The 17313-nt window shown below is 41.5% G+C and overlaps 1 non-coding gene across 1 annotated transcript; it reads left to right on the forward strand.

The window, feature by feature from the left end:
• The first annotated feature begins 263 nt into the window (after window positions 1–263).
• LOC140870199 (small nucleolar RNA R71) lies at window positions 264–374 on the forward strand. The gene has a single exon (XR_012147172.1). It is a non-coding gene; the product is annotated as a small nucleolar RNA R71 (small nucleolar RNA).
• The last annotated feature ends 16939 nt before the right edge of the window (window positions 375–17313 follow it).

The raw sequence follows: 17313 nt of genomic DNA on the forward strand, positions 1-17313 counted from the left end.
CTAAAGATGAAAGTTTAGCTTGACTATCTACATCATCTTTAAGATGATAAATACCAACCCCATTTGTTCAATTATTGATTTTACTTGGTGGTTCAATTGAGCTTATATTATCCTAATTTTGAGAATTTTCTGCTAATTCTAAATATTCCATAACTTCATTTGGATTTTTATCTTCAAAAGTTCCATTACACATGAATTCTATCATTTGCTATTCTTTAGGTATTAAACCTTCATAAAAGTGAGAAACTATTCTCCATATTTCAAAACCATGATGTGGGCATGTATTAAGTAACTCTTTATATCTATCCCAACATTGATAAAATGTTTCCCCTTGTTTTTTAGAAAAAGTTGTAATTTGTCTTTTAAAAGAGTTTGTTCTATGCGAAGGGAAAAACTTTTTAAGAAATTGTTGTTGCATTTCTTCCCATGATCTTATTAAACTTGATCTCAAATTTTGCAACCATGTTTTAGCTTTATCTTTTAAAGAAAAAGGGAAAAGTTTTAATTGAACAATATCCATGCTACAATTTTGATCATTATAAGTGTTGCAAACCTCCTCAAATTCCCTTAAATGCAAATATGGATTTTCAGAATCTAAGCCATGAAAATTCGGTAAAAGTTGAATGATTTGAGGTTTAAAATTAAAATTAGATGCATCAGGAGGAAAAACTAAACAAGATGGTGTACTAATTCTTATTGGATTCATATGGTGCCTAAGTGTTCTTGGTTGTTCATGTTCTTGATTATTATTATTATTATTATTATTATTATTATTATTATTATCATCTTGATTATTAGAATTATCCTCCATGTTTAAAATATTTTCAGATACTCGAACAAGTCTACCACTTTGTTTACGAATCCAAACGATCATACAATTAAAAAAAACTTACTATTTACATAAATAACAAAAATTAAACTTAATTTATGTCTCCCCGGCAACGGCGCCAAAAACTTGCTACAACTTAAATTGTAATTCATCCAAGTATAGGTTGTCTTCAAGTAATATACTCGTGAGTACGAGATCGATCTACGAATAGGATGTTGTAAGTTTACTTTTAGCAATGATATATTATAGATGGAAGTATTATTATAAAACTTCAAATACACAAATTATAAAATTGTCAAGGCTTCAAAGGTTCATTGTTGGTTTATTTAAGATTGTTTAACAAAAATAAATAAAAAAACTAAAATAAGAATAAAAATAAAAGAACAATTAAATATTTAAACAAGTATATCATATAATATAGTTCTCACTATATTAATATCAGATTAATCGATATTTAATACATTGTACCCATAATATATATATAGATGCATAAATATAAACATATAAGAAAAATTAAATATTTAAACAAGTATATCATATAATATAGTTCTCACTATATTAATATCAGATTAACCGATATTTAACACATGATACCCATAATATATATATAAATGCATAAATATAAATTGACATAAAAGTAAATGTTAGATCAAATCACAATATATTATTTTGAACAACCGGCAGAGCCACGCTATTGTCTAAATAAAATATATGATTTTTTATGTTAGTTGCGGAAATATAAATATTAGTTACGGAAAAGTAAATGTTAGTTCCGAGAAAGTAAATGTTAGTTGCGAAAAAGTAAATGTTAGATCAAATCACAATATATTATTTAGAACAACCGGCAGAGCCACGCTATTGTCTAAATAATATATATGACTTTATTATAAATTGATACATATATTTATAGTATATAATTATTGTAATATTCATTGTATCATATTAGACAATAAATCAAGGTAACCACATTTAAGGTACCAAGTATTTGAAGTAAATAGATAACAATAAATCATCCAAATTATACCTACAAATAAAGATCAATTAGTAAAACAAAATAAAAATAATGTACAAAATATAAACAATCTTACTTGACCAACAATGAAACCTTTTCACCTTGACATAAAAGAATTTAGTTTGCCATGAACATAAGACTCAAAAGTAAGGATAAAAGAAATTTCATACTTAAACTTGGAGAAATATGCACACTCAAACTTTTATTCTTACAGACACAATATTTATTTTACAAGTGAGGAATTTCTCTACACTTTTGCACATTTCAGAGCTTATACAACACATCTATTTATAGGTCAAATGAGAGCAAGATTCCAAGGCTCATTAAATGTGGAATAGTAAAGTTGGTGGGTGCTTGTCTCCTTGAATGTCAATACCATGACCCAACTTTAATTGACATGTTTGATGCCTTAGACCACCGATTCAGCCTTTCCATTCAACATAGAACACGTAGAAAATTTTGGGTAGATGTGTTTGGACATATAATTCACCTCTTTTGGGTAAAAGGTGAAATAGTTATTATATTTTTACTACAAGCTGGTCATAGTAAAAGTAAATCCGTCTAATTTTTTATTTTTGATAATTTGACCCTCTTAATGAGGTTTTTGGAATTTCTTGTCTTCTACAAAGTTGAAGATGCCTCTTTTGTAATTCTACAGGATTTTAGATTACTTTATTATGACCTTTATATCTTAAGTAATTTTATTTTTATCAAACATGCGCAAACTGTAAAATACAACATTTTTAGTAAAACATTTAAATATAAACACATAACACTAAAATAATACAATTTCATAATTTTAATAAAAATTTAATTTTAAAACACAACTTTTATCATATAAATAATTTTACAAATTTTAAGTTTAATCATCTGCGTGATTAGAATGCAAAGTGAAATGAATGGGGTGGTGAGGTGCTTCTATAGGAGGGTGGTTTTAACATGGTCGTTGATCTAGGGCCAATCGAAGGGCGCGGATGCCCTCGGAAATTGTACCAATGGGCCACGAAAGCAAACCGTGGGCCCATTAGCACGAAACGGCACCATTTGGTTGTCGCCCTAGGATAGCTGTCTGCGTCACATCCGATTCTTCGACACCACTTGATTTCCTGCTGCCACGTGGTTCAGTTGCGGGTTTAGATCCAAGGCCCTTTATTACTCGGGTCAGCTAATGTTATTCTAGCCCGACTCGGAGGGGGGACTTGAGATATATAGTGTAGTGACCCTTACCCGGATCACCTACTAAACAGAACTTAGGCATGCAATTAACTTAATTAAACAAATATCAGAATAAAACTGCGGAAACCATAAATAATTACAACCCCAAGAAAAGGAATCTGTAATTTATCCAATAATATACAACCAAATCGAATAGCTGTATAAACCCAAAACAACAGTAATAAAACCTAAGCGAAGCTCCAGCTAGCCAACCACTGACTAGCCCCTCCTGGATCCACCCTCCTCGTCCAATCGCAAACCTGCCCCATGGAATAGGGTGTCCAGAAAATACAGAGTACGAGACGTGAGCATAAAACGCTCAGTGCGAGAGTATGAGTATACATGCATGCAAAGTGAACTCCCTATAGACTCGAGGTCAAGGATCAGATAACAGAGATAGACCGGGCCCTGGTATGTAGCACGTTGTGCCGTCGCTTCAGGAGGTGGCTCCCATACCGAGATAACCGTGGATACGCCGGACCCAAATCGATGGAAGTCCATCCACTAACAGGATAGGGTACAACCCTACTAACAGGCATCTCGAAAGATATACAGCAAGATGCAAATGAATGCAGCATAATATCATGACATATAAATCATGCAGACACATAATACATGCATACTCAGTCAGGATATCTCGAACAGTACTTTCGTACCTCAAAACAGTGCTAGCTCTACCAACTCTAGGTCCACGCCTATAGTCTGCTCTACACTGCCAATTGATACTACTATCATTAAAGTGCTCTAAAAGCCTTAACTAAGCTATTGCATACTCCTAAATATTTATAGGAAGCAAAAGCTATACCTTCGTCCGTCGTTAGCCCTTTGATGTCGATGCCTCCAGAACTTGGGCACAACTCCGCTACGACTACCGAATGCCTCGCCGACCTCCGGACCAAGCCTAAGAAGACTAAAACAGCTCCAAAAGGACTAGAAAGGAAAGGAGAACTCGGAATTGGCAAATGAAAATGAAGCCTCGGCCTTCTATTTATAGACAACGATTGGAACTTCCGATCCTTGATCGGAATGTCCGAACCTGCCATCGGAGCTTCCGAAGATCCTGATCTGCCACGTGTCAAAATATCACTTTTTGACTCCGGATAGGGGTGATCGGAGCCTCCGGTCCTGATCGGAGCTTCCGATCCAACCACACGTCATGCCTGACGTAATAACATCGGTGCCTCCGATCGCTCATCGGAGCTTCCGATCCTGTTCGGAGCTTCCGATCGTGCCTTCGGAGCTTTCGATCCGTCCGATACCCAATTCAATTTATTAGCATTAATCCTTTAATTACTCAATTAGGGTACGGGCTACTACATTCTCCCCCCACTTAAGATATTTCATCCTCGAAATCAGATCTTAAGTACCGAAAGCAATTACAGAAATCAAAAACATTCTTTATTCAAATCAAACGTTTACAGAGTTTGCAACTGAATACAACTTAAAGAATGAAATCAAAACAACTCAGGATGGTCTTTATGCATCCTGTCCTCAAGCTCCCAAGTAGCTTCCTCAGTGCCTCGGCGCTGCCACTGAACTAAAACCAAAGGAATGACTTTGTTCCGTAAAACCTTATCCTTATAATCCAGGATACGAAGTGGTTTCTCAACATAAGTCAAATCCTTGTCTACCTGAACCTCAGACCGCTGCAGAATATGAGATTCATCTGTCACATACCATTGTAACAGAGATACGTGGAACACGTCGTGAATACTGGATAGATGCGGTGGCAAAGCTAGTCGATAAGCCAAATCGCCAATGTTCTCCAAGATCTCAAATGGACCGATAAATCTGGGAGACAACTTGCCCTTAAGGCCAAATCTGAGAATCTTGCGGAAAGGTGACACTCTCAGAAACACTTTCTCCCCGATCTCGAACTGCAAGGGCCTACGCTTGATATTAGCATAGCTGGTCTGACGATCCTGTGCAGTCTTAATCCGTTTCTTGATCTGATCAACAATGTCTATCGCCTGCTGGATAAACTCCGGTCCCTCAGCCTGTCTCTCCCCCACTTCTTCCCAGAAGAGTGGAGTACGACAACGTCGCCCATACAACGCCTCAAAAGGTGCCATCCCAATACTAGTGTGATAGCTGTTGTTGTAAGCGAACTCGATCAACGGCAAATGATCCTGCCAGGCTGAACCAAAATCCATGACGCACGCTCTAAGCATATCCTCTAACATACGGATAGTGCGCTCTGACTGACCATCAGTCTCCGGATGATAGGCTGTACTCAAACTGAGAGTAGTACCCATCGCACGCTGAACACTCCCCCAGAATCTAGAAGTAAACCTGGGGTCCCGATCACTGACAATGCTCACAGGCACTCCATGAAGTCGGACGATCTCCTAAATGTACATCCGTGCCATGCGATCCACAGAGTACTCTCGGCTATAGGCAATGAAGTGCGCTGACTTGGTGAGTCGGTCCACCACAACCCAGATAGCATCACACTTCCTCGGGGATACCGGCAAATGGGTCACAAAGTCCATTGTGATAAACTCCCATTTTCATTCAGGAATAGGCAGACTGTGAAGCAATCCTCCAGGTCGTCGGTGCTCTTCCTTGACCTGTTGACACACCAAACATCTCGAAACAAACTGATAAACACTGCGTTTCATTCCCTTCCACCAGAAACGAGTACGTAGATCCTTGTACATCTTGTTGCTCCCAGGATGAATACTCAACTTAGTGCGATGCGCCTGAGACAAAATCTCCTCTCGCAACTCTTCATCCTGCGGAATCACAAGCCTACCAGACAAACAAAGAAAACCATCTGACTGATAATGAAATCCAGACGAGCTACCCTCGTTAGCTAGACGAGCTAAACGCTGGGTCTTCGAATCAGACATCTGAGCATCTCGGATCCGCGAATACAAGGCTGGCTCAGATAATATCGCAAACATCTGGATACTCTGCATACCTTTCTTATGCTTGAAGGTATAACCTGAAGTACAACAGTCACTGATCGCACTAGACATCGAACAAGTCTGAAGTGCGGATAGTCGCACCTTGCGACTCAAAGCATCAGCGGTGAGATTAGCAGCTCCCGGATGGTACTTAATCTCACAATCATAGTCCTTAAGAAAGTCCATCCAACGTCTCTGCCTCATGTTCAACTCCGCTTGAGTGAACAAATATTTGAGACTCTTATGGTCGGTGAAGATCTCAAATTTCTCGCCATACAGATAATGACGCCAGATCTTCAAAGCAAACACAATGGCTGCTAACTCCAAATCATGGACTGGATAGTTGTCCTCGTGAAGCTTCAGCTGTCTAGAAGCGTATGCGATCACATGCCCATTCTGAGTCAGGACACAACCTAACCCCTGAAGAGAAGCATCCGTGTAAACTACATACCCTCCAGATCTTGACGGTAATGCCAACACCGGTGCAGAAGTCAACCGCCGTCGAAGCTCACGGAAATTCTCCTCGCACTCGGAGGACCACTCGAAATCCACACCCTTGCGGGTAAGCTGCGTCAACGGTCGAGCTAACTGAGAGAAGTTCAGAATGAAGCGACGATAATACCCTGCTAGACCCAGAAAACTACGGATCTCAGCAACTGTCGTCGGACGCGACCAATTAAGTACCGCTTCAATCTTGCTTGGATCAACAGAAATTCCCTCCCTGGATATGATATGACCAAGAAAGACCACTCTATCCATCCAGAACTCACACTTGCTCAGCTTGGCGTACAACTGCTCATCTCGAAGAGTCTGCAGTACCAACCGCAAGTGAGAGACATGTTCTTCCGTATTACGTGAATACACCAAGATGTCGTCAATTAAGACCACGACAAACTTGTCCAAGTACTCCCTGAAGACACGGTTCATCAAATCCATGAATATAGCCGGCGCATTAGTCAAACCAAATGGCATCACTAGAAACTCGTAATGCCCATAGCGAGTACGGAATGCAGTCTTGGCTACGTCCTGATCACGGACTCTCAACTGATGGTACCCGGATCTCAAGTCAATCTTGGAGTAAACTGATGTGCCCTGCAGCTGGTCGAACAAGTCATCAATATGAGGCAACGGATACTTGTTCTTCACAGTGACTCGATTCAGCTGCCGATAGTCAATGCATAGCCGCATCGACCCATCCTTCTTCTTTACGAAGAGAACAGGAGCTCCCCAAGGAGATACACTAGGACGAATGTACCCCTTGTCTAAAAGATCCTGTAGCTGATTCTTCAACTCACGCATCTCTGATGGAGCCAGATGATACGGTGCTCTAGAAATAGGCGAAGTACCCGGCATCAACTCTATGCCAAACTCGACTTCCCTAGCAGGAGGAAAACCCGGAATCTCGTCAGGAAACACATCTGGAAATTCATCCACAATAGGAATGCTCTCTAACCCAATACTCTCAGCGGACAAATCAACTGCAAAGATAAGGTAGCCTTCCCCGCCAGACTCTAGAGCTCGACAGGCTCTCAAAGCTGATACCAAAGGCATCGGGGGTCGCGCTCCCTCACCATAGAAAAACCAGCTCTCACTCCCCTCCGAATGAAAGCGTACTAATCTCTGATAGCAGTCCACTGAAGCTCGATAGGTAGTCAACACATCTATTCCCAGAATGCAATCAAAGTCGTCCATCGCCAGGACCATGAGATTCGCTAACAGAATGTTCCCTTCGAACTCTAAAGGGCAACCCATCACTAGACGCTTAGCCAAAGCAGATTGGCCCGTCGGAGTAGAAACGGACATCACTACGTCTAGTGCAATGCATGGTAACTTATGCCTCTTAACAAAACGTGCAGAAATGAAGGAATGAGATGCAGCAGTGTCAATAAGTACAAGAGCAGGTATACCATAAAGCAGAAATGTACCTGAGATGACTTTCTCATTCTCCTCCACAGCCTGATCATGTCTCAGGGCAAACACCTGGCCAGAAGCTCATGGCCTCAAATGAGAACTCCCAGCAGACTGTCCCTGCGACCTCTGCTGTACGGTGGCCTGAGAACCCGATCCTGAACCAGAACGAGAACCACCTCCCCCAGACAGTGGACAATCCCTCCGGATATGACTAGTCTCTCCACAACGGAAACAAGCTCCAGAAGCTCTGCGGCACTTGTCGGATGGATGGTTCTTCCCACAGTGATCACACTTGTCCTTCTTACGGTAATGGACAACACCTCCAGAACCAGAGGAAGAAGAAGATCCAGACTTCTTGAAAGTTTGGGCACGGGGACCCAAAGAACTAGCAGGTCTCGACTGAGAGAAAGACTTGTTCCGCCGAATGCTGTCCTCCGCCTGGTGACAACGGCTCACCAAACCCTCGTAGGACATGTCGTCACCAACCGCCACACGGTCATGGATCTCAGGGTTAAGGCCCTGAAGGAACAGATTATACTTCATCTCTGAGCTATCAGCAATCTCGGGGCAATAGGATAGCAGATCAAAGAACCTCTGCTGATACTCATCGATAGACATGGTTCCCTGTCGCAGACTCAATAGCTCGCCTGCCTTCGACTGACGGAGTGCAGGAGGAAAATACCGCTTTTGGAAAGCTGTGCGGAACTCGGCCCAGGTGGCCACTCCTCTCGCCGCCACAAAAGGTGCAGAAGTAAACCTCCACCACCTGCGCGCACGCCCATCCAAAAGATATCCAAGGGTCTCTACCTTCTGCTCTTCGGTGCATTGGAATGTCTGAAAAGTCGTCTCCATGCGGTCTAACCAGTTCTCCGCATCCTCCGGAGACTCACCTCCAACTAAGGGCTTAGGACCCATAGCTAAGAATCGGCGCACAGTGAAACGCTCGTCGTCATGGTGACGATGACGCCGTTCTCGACGAGGCTCCCGGTCGGCATCACCCCAACGCCCACCAACACTGCCATGAGAACTCTGGTCGTCACGATTTGACATCTACAAAAATACCTCAAGATGAGACTAAATCCCAAGAAATCTTTTGCATGCTCTGATACCATAAATGTAGTGACCCTTACCCGGATCACCTACTAAACAGAACTTAGGCATGCAATTAACTTAATTAAACAGATATCAGAATAAAACTGCGGAAACCATAATTAATTACAACCCCAAGAAAAGGAATCTGTAATTTATCCAATAATATACAACCAAATCGAATAGCTGTATAAACCCAAAACAACAGTAATAAAACCTAAGCGAAGCTCCAGCTAGCCAACCACTGACTAGCCCCTCCTGGATCCACCCTCCTCGTCCAATCGCAAACCTGCCCCATGGAATAGGGTGTCCAGAAAATACAGAGTACGAGACGTGAGCATAAAACGCTCAGTGCGAGAGTATGAGTATACATGCATGCAAAGTGAACTCCCTATAGACTCGAGGTCAAGGATCAGATAACAGAGACAGACCGGGCCCTGGTATGTAGCACGTTGTGCCGTCGCTTCAGGAGGTGGCTCCCATACCGAGATAACCGTGGATACGCCGGACCCAAATCGATGGAAGTCCATCCACTAACAGGATAGGGTACAACCCTACTAACAGACATCTCGAAAGAGATACAGCAAGATGCAAATGAATGCAGCATAATATCATGGCATATAAATCATGCAGATACATAATACATGCATACTCAGTTAGGATATCTCGAACAGTACTTTCGTACCTCAAAACAGTGCAAGCTCTACCAACTCTAGGTCCACGCCTATAGTCTGCTCTACACTGCCAATTTATACTACTATCATTAAAGTGCTCTAAAAGTCTTAACTAAGCTATTGCATACTCCTAAATATTTATAGGAAGCAAAAGCTATACCTTCGTCCGTCGTTAGCCCTTTGATGTCGATGCCTCCAGAACTTGGGCACAACTCCGCTATGACTACCGAATGCCTCGCCGACCTCCGGACCAAGCCTAAGAAGACTAAAATAGCTCCAAAAGGACTAGAAAGGAAAGGAGAACTCGGAATTGGCAAATGAAAATGAAGCCTCGGCCTTCTATTTATAGACAACGATCGGAACTTCCGATCCTTGATCGGAACGTCCGAACCTCGATCGGAACGTCCGATCCTGCCATCGGAGCTTCCGAAGATCCTGATCTACCACGTGTCAAAATATCACTTGTTGACTCCGGATAGGGGTGATCGGAGCCTCCGGTCCTGATCGGAGCTTCCGATCCAACCACACGTCATGCCTGACGTAATAACATCGGTGCCTCCGATCGGTCATCGGAGCTTCCGATCCTGTTCGGAGCTTCCGATCGTGCCTTCGGAGCTTCCGATCCGTCCGATACCCAATTCAATTTATTAGCATTAATCCTTTAATTACTCAATTAGGGTACGGGCTACTACATATAGGGCTCCACCTCGGCCCAAGAAGCAGTCCACCACGGCCCAAGGGAGTAATCTACCTCGGCCCGGGATGAAGTCCACCTTGACTCGGCACAGGAAGCCTAACTCAGAATGGTAGAGGTGGCATATTCAGAGTAACAAATGCCCAAGAAGAGCTACATTGTATCTCGATTACGGGATAGATATGAGACGTACTGGCTGCCTGACAAGGGAGCAGAGGCAAGATAGTGCTCTGTTAATGATTGATAGTCCACCTTGGTTAGGGTCAGGTCTGAGAGGGACAAGGAGTTCGGAATGACAAGCGGAGGGTGAATCCAATGGAAGTCGGAGCTAGTGGTAGAGGCACCGGAGGAAGGGGTGAATTGTTTTATAAAATCTTGTTTCCTTTGTACAAGATTTGATATCTTATGAGATAGGAAAGAATCTAGGATAAGGAAGGAAACAAGATTTCTATTTAAAAGAAGAGATAATGTTTCCTATTGAGAGGCCTCTCCTAAGATTATGAGGGTTCTTTTGGTTCCCTAAAAATACCAGATTTTCTTTTAATTTGTGGCACACATATACTGCGCACTTTGTTGCATATTTTTTCTGAGTTTCTTCTTCAATAAGCTATATATTAACTTAGGCATCGGAATGGTCACGCCGAAAAACTCTTTCGGCGCCAATTCACGGGTTGTTTATTGTGTGCAGAAGACCAATTAGGTTACGAATCCAAGGTGAACATGAAGAAGATCAAACTAGAAGGATTGCCACGTCTACCCAATATTTTTGTTGTAGAACTCGGCGATCAGATCAATTAGGATTGATACCCGGTGCAGCGGAAGTTTAAAATTTTTTTATGGAACGATTTCATAATAGGTATCAACCTTACGATTAAATTGTGTGTGTGTAAAAATTAAATAACGATTATAAATTTTTACCTCAATCTCGAATCGAGATTATGGACACCAACAGATTTCTCTGCTCTTGTTGTATATCCCTGGAACTGATGGACGAACTGTTCTTCAATCAGGTCCACGAACGGATATTTAATCCCTCTGATAGATTGCACTAGAAAATCTATCAGAAGTTTCTACGAAGAGATTAACGAATTTGATCCGTTAAACCAGACTGCAAATTCAAAATTCACAGGCTGGGTTTTTCGAGCAGAGAGGGGAGAGGGGGGCGGCGGCCACTAGGTCTCAAAACCCTAGTTAATTTCGAAAATTATGCCTGTTGTATCTAATTTCTGTACTGCAATAACTTATTTATAATGTAGGCCACTAACAGCTTAGGGCCCATTAGTCATAAGTTCAAGCCCGACAAGCAAATCCCGCACGTTCAGAAATTAATATAAAATTCATCATGACTCCGATTGATAAACCGATTTCACCAATGTGCACAGAAACCATTTCTGCACCTTTTAAAGTCAAGATAAATTTTTCTGAATCCGTATTCAGTGGTTTCCAAAAATGTCCATCCCTATGTCATTTTAGGAAATCTTACTCCTCTAATCATAATTAAGAAGTCCAACTTCTTTGTTCATTAAATTTAACTCTTTAAATTTAACTATCTCAACGGGGATTAAAAATCCATTACATTGTGTGACCCTCAATGGTTCAGGGATACAGCTAGCCGTGGTCTCACAACTCCTTGTGACTCGGAACAACAATTTCCGACTTGCCCATCGAATCATGGTAAGAGCGCCTAGCAACATCGCCCCATGATTCCCTAGGTATCACTGATAGTGCCTACAAGAACCAATAGATTTTGGTTAGCGTACAGTACGGTCCCTTCATCCATATATCCCGATCGAATCAACAACCATTGGTATATCGAGAGTCGTTCGAGATTCGATAACTATGCAATACATCTTGAAGATCAAATAGTGACATCGCATGTGCTACTAAGAAACCATTTCTTAAACCACATCATGTACTCTGGCCAGAGATTCGTCACACTAATATCTCCTCAGATCGCATAGGATATCCACACTCGCAAGTATGTGGTGAATCCTTGACAACAAAGCATCGACTCCTATATGTGTTGTAACTGTACCCAATCCCGACACCTGATGACCCCAATAGAGTCGGTAAACGAGTCAAAGCACAATACTAGCATATAGAGTCTCAATGATGTTTCAAGTAGTAAGGACTAATGGTGTACAACCAAAACCGCGGACTATATCCACTCGATAAGTGATAACCACTTGGAAAGTCCGGATAGGGTAGTTCGATCATTCATCATATGAATATCCATTTGCATGCTTCGAACATCTCTATGTTCCTTACCAATGAAACGTGGTACTCCGCATCGCAAATGCTAGTCTCAAACTCGAGCGATCCTTATCCTTATTATCGGACGGCTCAATCGACTAGGAACAGTTTAGAATATACAGTGACTATAAGATGTGTTTCATGATAGACATCTCCATGTTCTACCACATCTTACATACACTATAGTATATTCAAGGTCTTTATCAAAATAACAATAGTATATCATAATATAACAATATAAAGAAAGATAAAGTCATTGCCATTAATAAAAGTGTAAATTATATTAAACAAAAGATTGTTTATACAAAGAGTCATCAAAGCCCTTAGCCACAAGTTGGCTCACCAGGCACCCACTCTTTCAATCTTCCACTTGCCCTAAAGCCAACTAGTCATACTACGTAGACCCATTGCTTCGCGATGTTTGTCAAATAATGGTCCTGGCAAGGGCTTAGTAAGTGGATCAGCGATATTGTCTGCAGAGGCCACTCTTTCGACAGTGATGTCTCCTCTTTCCACAATCTCCCGGATGATGTGGTATTTCCTCAGTACGTGTTTGGATCTTTGATGAGACCTTGGTTCCTTTGCCTGAGCAACGGCACCCGTGTTGTCACAGTACACCGGGACTGGACCAACAACTTCAGGAATGACGCCCAACTCTTGGACGAAATTCATCATCCAAACGGCCTCTTTAGCAGCAGCTGATGCTGCAATGTATTCTGCCTCGATGGTGGAATCCGCTGTGGTTTCCTGCTTGGAACTCTTCCAAGAGACAGCACCGCCATTGAGCATGAACACAAATCCAGAGGTTGACTTCGAGTCATCCACGTCACTTTGGAAGCTAGAGTCGGTATAGCCTTCCAATTTTAGTTCTCTTTCTCCATATACCATGAACATATTCTTAGTCCTTCGTAAGTACTTAAGAATGTCCTTCACGGATTTCCAATGCATTTGACCGAGATTAGCTTGATATCTGCTCGTGACACTCAGAGAAAATGCTACATCCGGTCTGGTAGATATCATCCCATACATGATACTACCTATGGCTGACGCATATGGTACATGAGTCATTTTCTCTATCTCTTCATCAGTCTTGGGACACATAGACTTTGATAGAGAAACTCCATGACACATGGGTAGATGTCCTCTCTTGGACCCATCCATTGAAAACCGTTTCAATATGGTGTCGATGTAGGTTGATTGAGTGAGTCCTATCATTCTCTTAGATCTATCTCTATATATCTGTATCCCAAGAATATAGGATGCCTCACCCAAATCCTTCATCGAGAATCTACCTGATAACCATATCTTCGTTGACTGCAACATCCCTACGTCATTCCCAATGAGTAGGATGTCATCAACATAAAGTACTAAGAATGTCACCGCATCCTTAACTACTTTCTTGTACACGCATGGTTCCTCCGGGTTCTTGATGAAACCAAAATCCTTTATTGTTTCATCAAATTTCTGGTTCCAACTTCTTGATGCTTGTTTTAGACCATAAATTGATCTCTGAAGCTTGCATACCTTATGCTCCCTTCCCATGGATGTGTACCCCTCAGGCTGCTTCATATAGATTTCTTCCTTAATGTCTCCATTAAGAAAAGCAGTCTTCACATCCATTGGCCATATCTCATAGTCATACCATGCAGCTATGGCAATAAGGATTCTTATGGACTTGAACATCGCAACTGGTGAAAAGGTTTCATCATAGTCAACTCCTTGTCTTTGAGTATAACCTTTCGCCACCAATCGCGCCTTGTAGGTCAATACCTTACCATCAGGCCCAAGCTTTCTCTTGTAGATCCATTTACACCCTATTGGAACAATTCCATCGGGAGGATCTACCAAAGACCAAACTTGGTTTGTATGCATCGAATCTATTTCCGACTGCATAGCTTCAAGCCATAAATTTGAATCCGCATCAGAAATTGCTTCCTTGAAGTTTCTTGGATCACATCCAATATCGGGTTCATCTTGATCCCCTTCAAGAAGAAGACCATATCGAATAGGAGGTCTAGAAGTCCTCTCGGATCTTCTAGGTACAGGCGTGTCTATCAATGGTTCCTAAGGTGTAGGATCGTTATTTTGTATTTCGGGTTCTTCTCGAATTTCTTCGAGTTCCATCATCTCGCCTTTCTTATCCAATAAGAACTCCTTCTCCAAGAAGGTGGCATTCCTTGAAACAAACACCTTTGTTTCAGCAGGATAATAGAAATAATATCCGATTGAATTCTTCGGATACCCTACAAAATAACATAAGCTGGATCGACTATCCAACTTATCTCCCACTGTCCGCTTCACGTAAGCAGGACATCCCCAAATCCTCAAGTACGAATACTTAGGAGCTTTGCCATTCCATAACTCGTATGGTGTTTTGTTCACTTCTTTAGTGTGGACGTTGTTCAACAACAATACCGCCGTTTCAAGCGCATAGCCCCAAAACGAAGGTGGAAGCTCAGTGAAGCTCATCATGGACCGAACCATGTCCAACAAAGTTCGATTACGACGCTCCGATACACCATTAAGCTGTGGTGTCATAGGAGGAGTCCACTGAGAGAGAATCTCATTCTCTTTTAGATAGTCCAAAAACTCGGTACTTAAGTATTCTCCATCTCGATCCGATCGAAGTGCTTTAATACTTTTACCTAGCTTGTTTTCTACTTCAGCCTTGAATTCTTTGAACTTTTCAAATGCTTCAGACTTATATTTCATTAAATATAAATACCCATACCTCGAATAATCATCAGTAAAGGTAATGAAGTAGGTGTGGCCATATTGAGTACCAACTCTAAATGGACCACAAACATCTGTATGGATCAAATCCAACAGATTTTGACTACGCTCAGGTTTCCCCTTAAAAGGAGATTTAGTCATTTTTCCTTTCAGGCAGGATTCACAAGTAGGTAGAGAGTTAATATCAGACATATCAAACATGCCCTCTCCCACTAGCTTGTTCATCCTCCTTGAGGAAATATGACCTAGCCTAGCATGCCAAAGGTTTGCCGGGTTTTGACTATCGATTTTCTTTTTGTTTGTTGTTGCCGGTTTATCAACAAAATTTATTGCAACGTCTTTTAGTTTTAAGTTGTATAGATCGTTTTCAAGTTGTCCATTTCCAATCAAACATTCATTCTTGTAAATATTGCAAATCTCATTCACAAAATTGCAAGAATAACCATCTCTATCAAGCATAGAAACAGAAATAATGTTTTTAATCAAATCCGGAACAAATAAAACATCTCTTAAAAGTAACTTAAAATCGTTCTGCAAAATTAAATAAACATCTCCCACGGCTTTAGCTTCAACTCTGGAACCATTTCCGAGCCTCAGCTGGGTCTCACCCATTCTAAGCCTGCGACTTCTTGTCATCACCTGCAAATCATTGCAAATGTGAGATCCACATCCGGTATCCAATACCCAAGAAGTAGTATTAAGTGAAACATTTATTTCAATATAGAACATACCCTTCGTAGTTCGCAACTGCTCTAGATATTCCTTGCAGTTACGCTTCCAATGACCGGGCTTCTTGCAGTAATGGCAAACATCCATGTTTGAAGCCTTTGTCTTGAACTTCTTCTCGGGTTCGATTTTCTTGGGTGGGACAGAACGTTTCTTACCCTTTGTACTTGGCCCCTTCTTAGCAGAAGAAGAGGAGCCCACCAAGAAAGCCGGTTTATCCTTCTTTAATGTGGATTCATATGTCACAAGCATATTGACCATCTCTTCAAGGGAGGCCTCTACCTTGTTCATATTGAAATTCACCACAAATCCGTCAAACGAAGAAGGAAGAGACAGAAGTAGTAAGTCCACGTTGAGTTCATGCTCCAACACCAAATCAAGGGTTACCAACTTCTGTATGAGCCAAATCACTCGTACCCCATGATCACGGACCAAAGTCCCTTCACGCATGCGACACGTCATTAGCTCCTTTACAGTAGCGAACCTTTCAGCCCTCGATTGAGCCCCAAAAAGTTCCTTGAGTTGAACGTGAATGTCAGCAGCATTCACGGTGTCCTCAAATCGCCTCTGGAGTTCATCAGACATCGAGGCTTGCATATAGCATTTGGTCTTGATATCATGGTCCCACCATGTATCAAGTTTGGCTAACTCTTCAGGACTTACGTCAGCTGGTGCTTCCTTCGGAGGAGATTTTTCTAACACGTAGAGCATCTTCTCCGAAGTCAAGACAATCTTCAACTTACGGAACCATTCCGTATAGTTTGCGCCAGTCAACTTATTTTGTTCGAGGATCGAGAAAAGTGGATTACGCGAATTCATCTTATGAAATACTGAAAAGAAACAGACAAATATCAGTGATTGTTTAAGCAATTTACTAAGACATAAAATAGGCGAAATTTATTTTATGAATCTCACTCCCACTATTTTAACGATTTCACTACCCTCTAGTGAAAACGGAAAACTGTTTTCCTTAGTGAGAACATGGAGTCCAATTGACAATCTATGGTCCCGAATAATATCAGCCAACCATAATTTTCAAAAGGTAGAGCCCAATTGCTTTCAAAGCAACCTCCACGTTTTTACCTCATGTCCAATAAGGGCCCAATAATATGACGCCGTTTATTGTGACATGTCAAGATGACCCATCAATATTAAGTTGTGATGGACGGTCGCCATGTGGATCCCCCAATAATATGAGCTGATCCCATGGGAGTTCCACCCAACTTACAACATGTGTCGATCCAATGTACAGCTTTCCGACGAACGGG

Source organism: Henckelia pumila, chromosome 4 (assembly GCF_033568475.1).
Source record: "Henckelia pumila isolate YLH828 chromosome 4, ASM3356847v2, whole genome shotgun sequence".
Lineage (NCBI taxonomy): Eukaryota > Viridiplantae > Streptophyta > Magnoliopsida > Lamiales > Gesneriaceae > Henckelia > Henckelia pumila.